This window comes from Carcharhinus amblyrhynchos, chromosome 34 (genome assembly GCF_965287045.1).
Source record: "Carcharhinus amblyrhynchos chromosome 34, sCarAmb.v2.hapA, whole genome shotgun sequence".
NCBI lineage: Eukaryota > Metazoa > Chordata > Chondrichthyes > Carcharhiniformes > Carcharhinidae > Carcharhinus > Carcharhinus amblyrhynchos.
In genome coordinates, this window is record NC_137357.1 from 6,119,051 (window position 1) to 6,129,829 (window position 10,779).

The following is a 10,779-nucleotide window of genomic DNA, read 5'->3' on the forward strand; positions in this document are numbered from 1 at the left end:
AAGTGGGTTCCCGGACACGCGTCCTTTGTTTGAACAGAGGGGAGTACGGTAGGATGAGAGAAGAATTGGCAAATGTGGACTGGCGGAGCGCGTTGGAAGGTAGGTCTGCTGAGGAGCAGTGGAGGATCTTTAAGGAGATCTTTCTTGGTGCTCAGCAGAAATTTATTCCGATGGTCAAAAAGGACAGTAGGAGGAGAGGTAATAAGCTGTGGATAACGAAGGAGGTGAAGGCAAGTGTTAAATTAAAAGCAGAGGCGTTTAGAGTAGCTAAGAGTAGTGGGCGAGAAGAGGATTGGGAGAGGTTTAAATGTCAACAAAGATTGACAAAGAAGATGATAAAGAAGGGTAGGGGAAACTATGAAGCTGGGCTTGTGCTTAATATAAAAAAGGATAGCAAGAGTTTTTATAAATATATAAAAAGGAAGAGGCTGGCTAGGGTGAATGTTGGTCCCTTAGAGGATGAGAAGGGGGACTTAGTGGTAGGGGATGGGGATATGGCTGAGGTCCTGAATAACATTTTTGTTTCTGTCTTCACGGAGGAGGATGTGAATAATTTGCCGGGTGTTAGAATTGGAAAGGTGGTAGGACTGGGGGGTCTTAATGACATTACTGTTACTAGAGAGGCGGTGCTCGACAGACTGGAGGGACTGATTGTGGACAAGTCGCCAGGACCGGATGGAATGCATCCGAGGGTTCTGAAAGAAATGGCGGAGGTGATAGTGGATGCCTTGGTGGTTATTTTCTAGACGTCGCTGGATTCCAGGGAAGTGCCGGAAGATTGGAAAGCAGCTAATGTTACGCCCTTGTTTAAGAAGGGTGCCAGGCAAAAGGCATGGAATTATAGGCCTGTTAGTTTAACGTCTGTTGTAGGTAAAATGTTAGAATCCGTCATCAAGGAGGAAATAGCGAGGCATCTTGAGGGGAATTGCTTGATAGAGCAGACAGCACGGTTTCGTTAAAGGGAAGTCATGTCTGACAAATTTACTTGAGTTCTATGAGGATGTGTCTAGGGCGGTGGATAGAGGAGAGCCGGTGGATGTGGTCTTTCTTGATTTTCAGAAGGCGTTTGACAAGGTACCTCACAAGAGGTTATTGCAGAAGGTCAGGGGACATGGAGTTGGGGGTAGGGTTTTGGCGTGGATAGAGGATTGGTTGTCAAATAGGAGGCAGAGAGTGGGGGTCAATGGGTGCTATTCGGATTGGCGGTCGGTGACTAGTGGGGTGCCCCAGGGGTCGGTGCTGGGGCCTCAGCTATTTACCATTTATATAGATGATCTGGAGGAGGGAACGAGTGTAGGGTGTCGAAATTTGCTGATGACACCAAGATTGGTGGAACGGCAAATTGCGCGGAGGGTGTGGAGAGTCTACAGAAGGATCTAGATAGGCTGGGCGAATGGGCCAGGAACTGGCAAATGGAATTTAATGTTGGCAAGTGCGAGGTGGTCCACTTTGGTAGGAATAATGGTAGGAAGGATTATTACTTTCGTGGCAAAAAACTGCAGCAGGCGACGGTGCAGAGGGACCTCGGGGTCCTTGTGCATGAGTCGCAAAAACCCAGCTTGCAGGTGCAGCAGGTGGTCAGGAAAGCTAATGGGATGCTGGTCTTCATAGCGAGGGGGATTGAATATAAAAGTAGGGAGGTCTTGCTGCGGCTGTATAGGGCATTGGTGAGGCCGCAGCTGGAGTACTGTGAGCAGTTTTGAGCGCCGTACTTATGCAAGGATATTTTGGCCTTGGAGGGAGTGCAGAGGAGGTTTACTACACTGATGCCGGAGTTGAGGGGGTTGAGCTATGAGGAGAGGCTGAATAAACTAGGCTTGTACTCGTTAGAAGAATGAGGGGAGATCTCATTGAGACGTATAAGATGATGAATGGGATGGATAGGATAGAGGTGGAGAGACTCTTCCCGCTCAGAAAGGATAGTAGGACTAGGGGGCACAGCCTCAAGATAAAGTGGGGGCGGTTTAGAACAGAGTTGAGGAGGAACTTCTTCACTCAAAGGGTGGTGAATCTCTGGAATTCTCTGCCTGTTGAAGTGGTGGAGGCTACCTCGCTAAATATTTTTCAGACGCAGGTTGAAGAGAGGGGGTTAAGGGTTATGGGGAGAGGGCGGGAATGTGGAACTGAGCCACAACAGATCAGCCATGATCTTATTGAATGGCAGGGCAGGCTCGAGGGGCTAGATGGCCTACTCCTGCTCCTATTTCTTATGTTCTTATGTCAGTACTGAGGGAGCACTGCTCTGTCAGAGGGTCAGTACTGAAGGAGCGCTGCACTATCAGAGGGTCAGTACTGAGGGAGTGCTGCACTGTCATAGGGTCAGTCCTGAAGGAGTGCTGCACTGTCAGAGTGTCAGTACTGAGGGATTGCTGCACTGTCAGAGGGTCAGAACTGAGGGAGCACCGCACTGTCAGAGGGTCAGTGCTGAGGGAGTGCTGCACTGTCAGAGGGTCAGAACTAAGGGAGCGTCGCCCTGTCAGAGGATCAGGACTGAGGGAGTAATGCACTGTCAGAGGGTCACTATTGAGGGAGTGCTGCCCTGTCCAAGGGTCAGTGCTGAGGGAGTGCTGCACTGTCAGAGAGTCAGCGCTGAGGGAGTGCTGCAATGTCAGAGGGTCAGTGCTGAGGGAGCACTGCACTGTCAGATGGTCAGTACTGAGGGAAGACTGCACTGTCAGAGGGTCAGTGCTGAGGGTGTCTGCACTGTCAGAGGTCAGTATTGAGGGAGTGCCGCACTGTCAGAGGGTCAGTACTGAGGGAGTGCCGCACTGTCAGAGGGTCAGTACTGAGGGAGTGCCGCACTGTCAGAGGGTCAGTACTGAGTGAGTGCTGCACTGTCAGAGGGTCAGTACTGAAGGAGTGCTGCACTGTCCGAGGGTCAGTACTGACGGAGTGCTGCGCTGTCCGAGGGTCAGTACTGAGGGAGTGCTGCACTGTCCGATGGTCAGGACGGAGGGAGTGCTGCACTGTCAGAGGGTCAGTGCTGAGGGAGTGCTGCACTGTCTGATGGTCAGTACTGAGGGAATACTGCACTGCCAGAGGGTCAGTGCTGAGGGAGTGCTGCACTGTCAGAGGGTCAGTACTGAGGGAGCGTCGCCCTGTCAGAGGATCAGGGCTGAGGGAGTAATGCACTGTCACAGGGTCACTATTGAGGGAGTGCTGCCCTGTCCGAGGGTCAGTACTGAGGGAGTGCTGCACTGTCAGAGAGTCAGCACTGAGGGAGTGCTGCACTGTCAGAGTCAGCGCTGAGGGAGTTCTCCAATGTCAGAGGGTCAGTGCTGAGGGAGCACTGCACTGTCAGAGGGTCAGTACTGAGGGACTGCTGCACTGTCAGATGGTCAGTACTGAGGGAATACTGCACTGTCAGAGGTCAGTACTGAGGGAGTGCTGCACTGTCAGAGGGTCAGTACTGAGGGAGTGCTGCACTATCAGCGGGTCAGTCCTGGGGGATTGCTGCACTGTCAGTGGGTCAGTACAGAGGGAGCACTGCTCTGTCAGAGGGTCTTTACTGAAGGAGTGCTGCACTTCCAAGGTCCAGTACTAAGGGAAATGCTGCACTGTCAGAGGGTCAGTACTGAGGGAATACTGCACTGTCAGAGGGTCAGTACTGAGGGAGTGCTGCACTGTCAGATGGTCAGTGCTGAGAGCGCGCTGCACTGTCAAAGGGTCAGTACTGAGGGAGTGCCGCACTGTCAGAGGGTCAGTACTGAGGGAGTGCTGCACTGTCAGAGGTTCAGTATTGAGGGAGTTCTGCACTGTGAGGGGGTCAGGACTGAGGGAGTGCCGCCCTGTCAGAGGGTCAGGACTGAAGGAGTATTGCACTGTCAGAGGGTCAGTATTGAGGGAGAGGTGCCCTGTCCGAGGGGCGGTACTGAGGGAATGCTGCACTGTCACAGGGTCAGGACTGAGGGAGTGCTGCATTGTCAGAGAGTCAGTACTGAGGGAGTGCTGCACTGTCAGATTGCATTGTTGGACATGCTGTATATTGTGTGTGAAAAATAGAAGTTCATGTTTTGCAGGGTAACATATTGGTACAATTAGAAGATTGGCTGGCTGACAGGAACCAGAAGGTAACTATAAATATTCTTATTCTGGTTGGGAAGATGTAAGAAGTGGCACAGGCATCAGGGCCTCAACTCTTTCCACTTCATATAAAGATGATGCGACAAAAGGTGTGATTGCTAAATTTGCAGATAGTTAGACGTGAAAATTCTCCAAGGAAGCAACAAAGTTGATCTGGCAAATGATGTACAGTGTGGGAAACTGTGAAATTATCTATCTTGGCAGTAAAATGAAAAATGTAAATGGTGAGAAAATGTAGAACTCCAAGGTTTTTTAAAAGTTTTATTTTTTCATGTCACAAGTAGGCTTACATTAACACGGCAATGAAGTTACTGTGAAAATCCAGTCCCTGCTTGGGTACACTGAGGGAGAATTTAGCACCTAACCAGCATGTCTTTCGAACTGTGGGAGGAAACCGGATCCACCCAGAGGAAACCCACGCAGATACTGGCAGAAATGTGCAACCTCCACACAGACAATGACCCAAGTTGGGCATTGAACCCGGGTCCCTGGCACTGTGGGGCAGCAGTGCCAACCACTGTGCCACCATGTCGCCGTAACCATTGTGCTATCATGAGGTGTAGCGGGATCTGGGTGTCCTAGTGCACGAATCACAAAAGGCTAGTCCAGCAAGTAATTGGCAAAGCTAATACAATGTTATTGTTTATTTTCAGGGGAATTGATTACAACAGTAGGGAGGTTATGAATCAGTTGTACAGGCCATTGATGAGATTACATCTGGAGTATTGTGTACAGTATTGGTCTGCTTATCGAATAACAGATGTAAATGTGTTCGAAGCAGCTCAGGGATGGTTTACCAGACTAATACCTGGAATGGACTGATATGAGGGAAGGTCGGACAGGCATGGCTTGTATCTGCTGGAGTTTGGAACAGTAAGAGGTGACCTGATTGAAACATGTACAATCCTGAGGGGTATTGACAGGGTGGATGTGGAGAGGATGTTTCCTCTTGTGGGAGACTCGAGAACGATGGGGGTCACTGTTTAAAAATAAGGGGTCACACATTTAAGACAGAGATGAGGAGAATCTTTTTCTCTCAGAGGGTGGTGACTCTCTGGAACTTTCTACCTCAAAAGGCAGTGAAAACAGAGTCCTCGAATATTTCAAAGGTGGAGTTGGATAGATCCTTGATGAACAAGAGGGTGAAAGGTTATCGGGGGTGGACAGGAATTGGGATTGAGGTTACAATCAGATCAGTGGGCTTGAGGGGCCAAATGGCCTTCTCCATTGCTAATCTGCATATTAAACAGAAAATTGTCTTCCTTTTTGGGTGCCGATGGAAGGTCTCACCTGGAGACTGGTTTGAACCAGAGAAGCAATAGCGCGGTCAATATTTACTCCTCAAGCACTGTTGGCCTGGTCATCATTTCAGTGTTGTTTGTGGGAGCTTGCTGCTTGACATGTTTTCCGACATTGCAGCAGTGAGTGTGCTTCAGAGCTATTTCAGTGGCTGGGAAGCACATTGAGGTATACTGCAACGTTGTGAAAGGCACACTAGAAATGCAAGTATGTCTTTCTGTAGCCCAGGTCCCTGCTCCCGATGGCCGGGTAGCGAGTGACTCTGCTTTGACTGTTTGACTGTGTAATGAAGGCCCCCATGGTTCAATATTCACACACACACACATACAAAGGCCCTGTCTTGGAAATGATAGCAGTGTGCGTGCAGATACAGTCCCCTCAGGAGACAGGGGTGTGGGAGTGCAGGCTGAGTCTCAGAGAGCGACAGCTCTTCCCGTTCCCACAAAACACAGGAGCCAATGCACACAGCAAGATCCCAGAAACATGACAGCTGAAGAGTTAAAACTCTCCCATCCCTGAATAACTCGCTGTTTCCAAGAAATGACAGGGCAGGATTTGCCTGGAGGGTAACATTTTGTTCCATGATGCCCTCAGTTGTCATTGTACAAGTTATCGAGCAGCACGTGATGGAGGAGAGATGGGGGGAGTGTGAGTTCCGTACGTGCCTGAGAAGATTGCTGTGTTAAAATTACAAAAAAAAATCAGGAACTCAATCTTAACTTTGTGATGGAAGTGCTGGATTTGTGACTCAAATATAAACTAAACTCACCATCGAAAGTGTGGGCGAGGATTTACCAGTACAAGGACCCTTTAAACTGGGAAATTCCTTGTTCTGACAATACCATTGCACCGCAGAAAGAAAATTAAGTGTAGACTCTCATTCCTACACGTGATGAATTGTTGTTGAAGATTTGTTACTCTAACTTTTATTTTCCCTTCAGTTTTTTTCTATCTCTTCTTTTAATGCAATCTTTCCTTCCCTCTCTTCACCCTCTATTTTCTTCTCGGCCTTTACACCTCACTGGTTAAGAAGTTAGACTGCTGGTTGTGTTGTTCTCTGTGGTCCCCACTGCTCTGTACAGACACGGAAAGAATGGGCAAACTCTACACAGACAGTAACCCAAGCCGGGAATTGAGCTTGGGTCCCTGGTGCTGAGAGGCAGCAATGCAAACCACAGTGCCATACTAATAAAAACTGAACCGATACATTTACATATGACATCAGGGACACAGAGCCAATTCAGCCCCATCAGATAATGGACAAGGTTCCTGCCTTTCAGTCACTTCAGCAACCTTCAGTTGGCAAAGCCCCGTTTCCTCAGAGAGATGGAATGTGACAGGACAAACAACAAGCAGCAAATGGAGTGCACAGCCTGTCAGAGCTGATGGGGAAGGGAAGGTTCTGACTGATTCCAGTTTGGTGCCTGAGATTGAATTTGTGTTATAGTTTGCATCTTCAGTTCAATCCAAGAGCTCTGGCAAAACACTCTGTTGCGTCAACCAGCATCTCTGCACACAGACACACGCTGTACAAATAAATGGCATGGTACAATATAAAAGGTATGGGGGGGGTGGAACAGGGGACAGGGGAAGAAAATTTGTGAGACAGGGAGAGAGAGAGAGGGAGGGAGGGAGGGAGGGAGAGAGGGAGGGAGGGAGAGAGGGAGGGAGAGAGGGAGGGAGAGAGGGAGGGAGAGAGGGAGGGAGAGAGGGAGGGAGGGAGAGAGAGAGAGAGGGAGGGAGAGAGAGAGGGAGGGAGGGAGGGAGAGAGGGAGGGAGGGAGAGAGGGAGGGAGAGAGGGAGGGAGGCAGCAGGTTTACATACATAAAAGTCTTTGGACATGGTAGCACAAGTTGTGAAGCTATGAAAAAGGCAGAAGCTGTTCTTGGTTTTATTAATTCAGGCATAAAGTACAAAAGCAAGCAATGACCCATTATAAACCACCGGTTAGGCCCCAGGCTCAGTTCCGGGCACCCATATTTTAGAAAGCTCAGAGGCCTTGTAGAAGAAGTTGTCCAGACCGGTACTGGGGTTGGGAGGTCCTCAGATACATGGGAGAGGCTTGAAGAGGCTAGGGTTGTTCTTCTTGGGAGGAGATCATAGAATCATCATCGAATCATAGAACGCTACAGTGCAGAAAGGGGCCCTTTGATGATTTAATAGAGGGCTCAAAATGATGGGGAACGTTGATAGAGTGACTGAGGGGAATCTGTCTCTGTTACCACACAACACAGATTCAATCAAAGGGAAGGCAAGGACAGAGTTTGTGTTGAGGAACCAATTAGTGCCACCTGGAACGCAGTGCCTGAAAGAGTGGGAGAGATTCAGTCATAACTCACAAAGGGACATCTGAGCAGGGCTCGGGAATAATTGGACAGATATCTCAGAGTTGGGGCAGAAACGACTGCCTCTTCCTCTTCTGTACGATGACAAGACAGACGTACAGATAGACACTCAACACGGCTGAACTATTTCCATTGGACAGAACTTCTCAAGTTTTCTTCAGGAGCCCTGTGGGCATGGGGTGGCAGAGAGGGCTTGGTTCCAGCATCTTGCACCAAATTCCATATAGATGGCAGTAGTCAGGTCAGAGGGCAATAAGATTGGTTGTGTGTATGTACAGGGATCAGGATCACTCTGCATGACGATGAACACAGACTTACTTGAGCTGGACCAAGTGGCTGTTTGGGCGGGTAGGGAAGCAGGAGCGGGTGGCACTGGACTGGGGAGGGGGAGTGCAGTATCCCAGAATGGAGGGGGTGTGGGGGAAATTTGATTGACGCTGCCGACTTGGCCATTTTTATTTCCGGGCTCGTTGATTTAGGAGCGCCGTTAGGAAGGCTAACGCGCATACTGTGCAATCTGGCACATCTCTCCTTCACCCCCACCCATCCACCCCGATGTATTACTCTAACACAGCTCTCCCTTACCCCAATCAGTGAAGCAGCTCCCCAATCCCCCCATACCGCTTTGCCCTAAAATTGCTTGGTGTGATCTATTCAATCAATCCATCCACACTTCGATGAGTCACTCAGCATGATCCCTACCTCCTCCCTTTCACCCACCCACCCCGCCCAGCCACCTTAGATTGTTTGGCCCCGATCTCTTCAGTCAATTCATCGATGTCCAACAGCCCAGTGGATCACTCAGCAGTCCCTCCCCCTCGGCCTCGGATTGCATGATCTCTTTGGTCAATCCATCCACAGTCCAGCGGGTTACTCAGCTTTCCTGATCCCCATCTCCCCCATGCCCTTGGACTGCTTGGCCCAACTCCCTTCAGTCCACTTGGCAGCCCGTGTTGCCCTCAGGTTGCCTGGCCCCCTGATCTCTTTGGTCAATCCACTGATGTCCAGTCGGTCACCGAGCATCCCCTGTCTCCCACTCTCTTGACCACTCCGCCCCCCTGGATCTCCCCCACTTTGTTAGTCAATATGTGCTTTTCTTTTTCTTTAATTTAAGCTTTGTCCTCCTTATTTACACTCATTCTGCCGGGGTGGGGTAGCAGTCAGAAGATGAGGCAGCCCCAGTTGTCCTGGGAGCGCCGGGCCTGGCAGGCTGTCACCTTGGGGCTGGAGCTCCTGTGCCGGCGCGGCTGGGTGCTGAGGTTAGCGGTGAACCTGCGCCTGTCCCTGGGAAGGCTCGCTCCGGCCGCCGGCCCAGCTCCGGAGGGACAAGCGGCCACATCCCGGGCAGTCCCCTTGGGGGCGCTGCGCTGCTCATCGCTGCAGCTCTCCGATTGGCTGGAGCTGGTGCCCTCCCCCGCCGAGAGCTGCGAGCTGCTGCCACCGCCGCTCCCTCCCGAGGAGGAGCTGGAGGTAGAGGATTGCTTGCAGCCACCTCGCCGCCTGGCGCGGCTGTAGCTAGAAGCCGGCCGCTTGGCCGCGCCTGCGCAATAGCAGCTGTCCGTCGATGACGTGGGCGACGACGAATCAGTCTGCGTCTGCGCGTCGGACAGAATGACCGTGCAGCGTTCGCCGCCGCTGCCTCCGCGCAGGCGCCGCGGTACCTTCTGGAAAGTTCGCGGCGGCGGTCGCCTCCTCCTCCTAGGCCCGGGGCGGTAGCCCTCGTCGCAGGTGACTTCGGATTCCTGGCTGGAGGCCTGGTCGGAGCAATCCAGATGGTCGTTGAGTCGGGTGTCGGCGTATGTCCGTTTGAGCGGGTGGCCTTCGTCCTTCAGCAGTCTCTTCGGACAGGTACTGCCCGCGTAAAATGGCGGCCGCTTGCCCGCCCACTCAACCGTCTCCTTGGTCACCATCTGCGTCATCGTGTTCAGGCACCGCCTCTCCGTCGCCTCTCTGGAATTCATGCGGCCGCGCTCCGAGGCTGGGTTCGTGCATCCTCCCCGATCCGCGGCTGGGTTCGCGCATGCTCCCCGCTCCGCGGCTGGGTTCGGGCATCCTTCCCACTCCGCGGCTGGGTTCGCGCATCCTCCCCGCTCCGCAGCTGGGTTCGCGCATCCTTCCAGCTCCGCCGCTGCTCCGGCTTTGGGGTATCCTCCGCTCTCGGCTCCGGGGCTCAGCCACCTCTGCGTCTGCGCCTGCGCCCTCTCCACGTTCTTCCTTTTGCCCTGCGCCTTCCTGCCGGGCTCCTCGGCCGCCCCCTGGCGCTGGGAGGCCGTGCATGGCCTCAGGCTGTACGGCACCTCCCGCTGCCGAGGGCAAACCCTGGGCGCCAGCTCGGAGGCCGAGGCGCACTTGTCATCCGGGCCCTGTTGGTGGTGGTGGTGGCGGCGATGGTGACGGTGATGGTGGGTGGGTTCCGAGGCCGTCTCCGAGTCGCGGTTGTCCGCCACTAGGCAGTGCGGCTGGCCGCTCTTCCTCGTCATCGTCCTTCTCCTGCGGGTGGCCTGCTGCTGCTGCCGCCGCCGCCCTGACTGGTACCTCAGCAGCTTGTGGCCTGTCCTCATCTTGATCTCGTTCTGGCCGCAGGACGGGCCGGGGGCGTAGCGCACGTCCTCGAAGAACTCCTGCCGGTGCGGGCAGCCCTCGCCAGTCTTCACCTTGTCCATCTTTTTCCCCCTTCCCTTCTAGCGGGGCAGCGGCCTGGCCACAGCCGCCAGCGCTCCCTGTCCCTGGGCCCAGCTGGAGGACTCCCGCCCGGAGCACAGCCTCGGCCTTGCCATGTTAACCATTCGCTGTCACATCAGCCCGGCCTCCGCACTGAGAAATACACCGGGGGGAGAAGAGATTGGATGAGTCAGGAGACCTGGCAGAGAGTAGAGTCATGTCGGGTTTTATAATCCACACACTCGCATTCATACACGGTCTCATAACTCCCTCACCCACCGCCCCACCCTGTCCCTCAAGTGGCAGAGCTCGAAAAAAGGGGATATGCCCCTCTGCCCAACCACAAATATCTCTCACACACGCACACGCTCAATGTCTCGCATACTTATAG

At 52.8% G+C, this 10,779-nt stretch overlaps 1 protein-coding gene across 1 annotated transcript in view; it reads right to left on the reverse strand.

The window, feature by feature from the left end:
- The window catches only part of ikbkb (inhibitor of nuclear factor kappa B kinase subunit beta), a 190,000-nt gene extending 180,535 nt beyond the window's left edge, over positions 1–9,465 (reverse strand). The window contains exon 1 of the mRNA XM_080217091.1: positions 9,389–9,465. The gene's annotated coding sequence lies outside the window, so the exon portion shown is untranslated. The remainder of the gene's footprint in view (positions 1–9,388) is intronic.
- Positions 9,466–10,779: the final 1,314 nt, after the last annotated feature.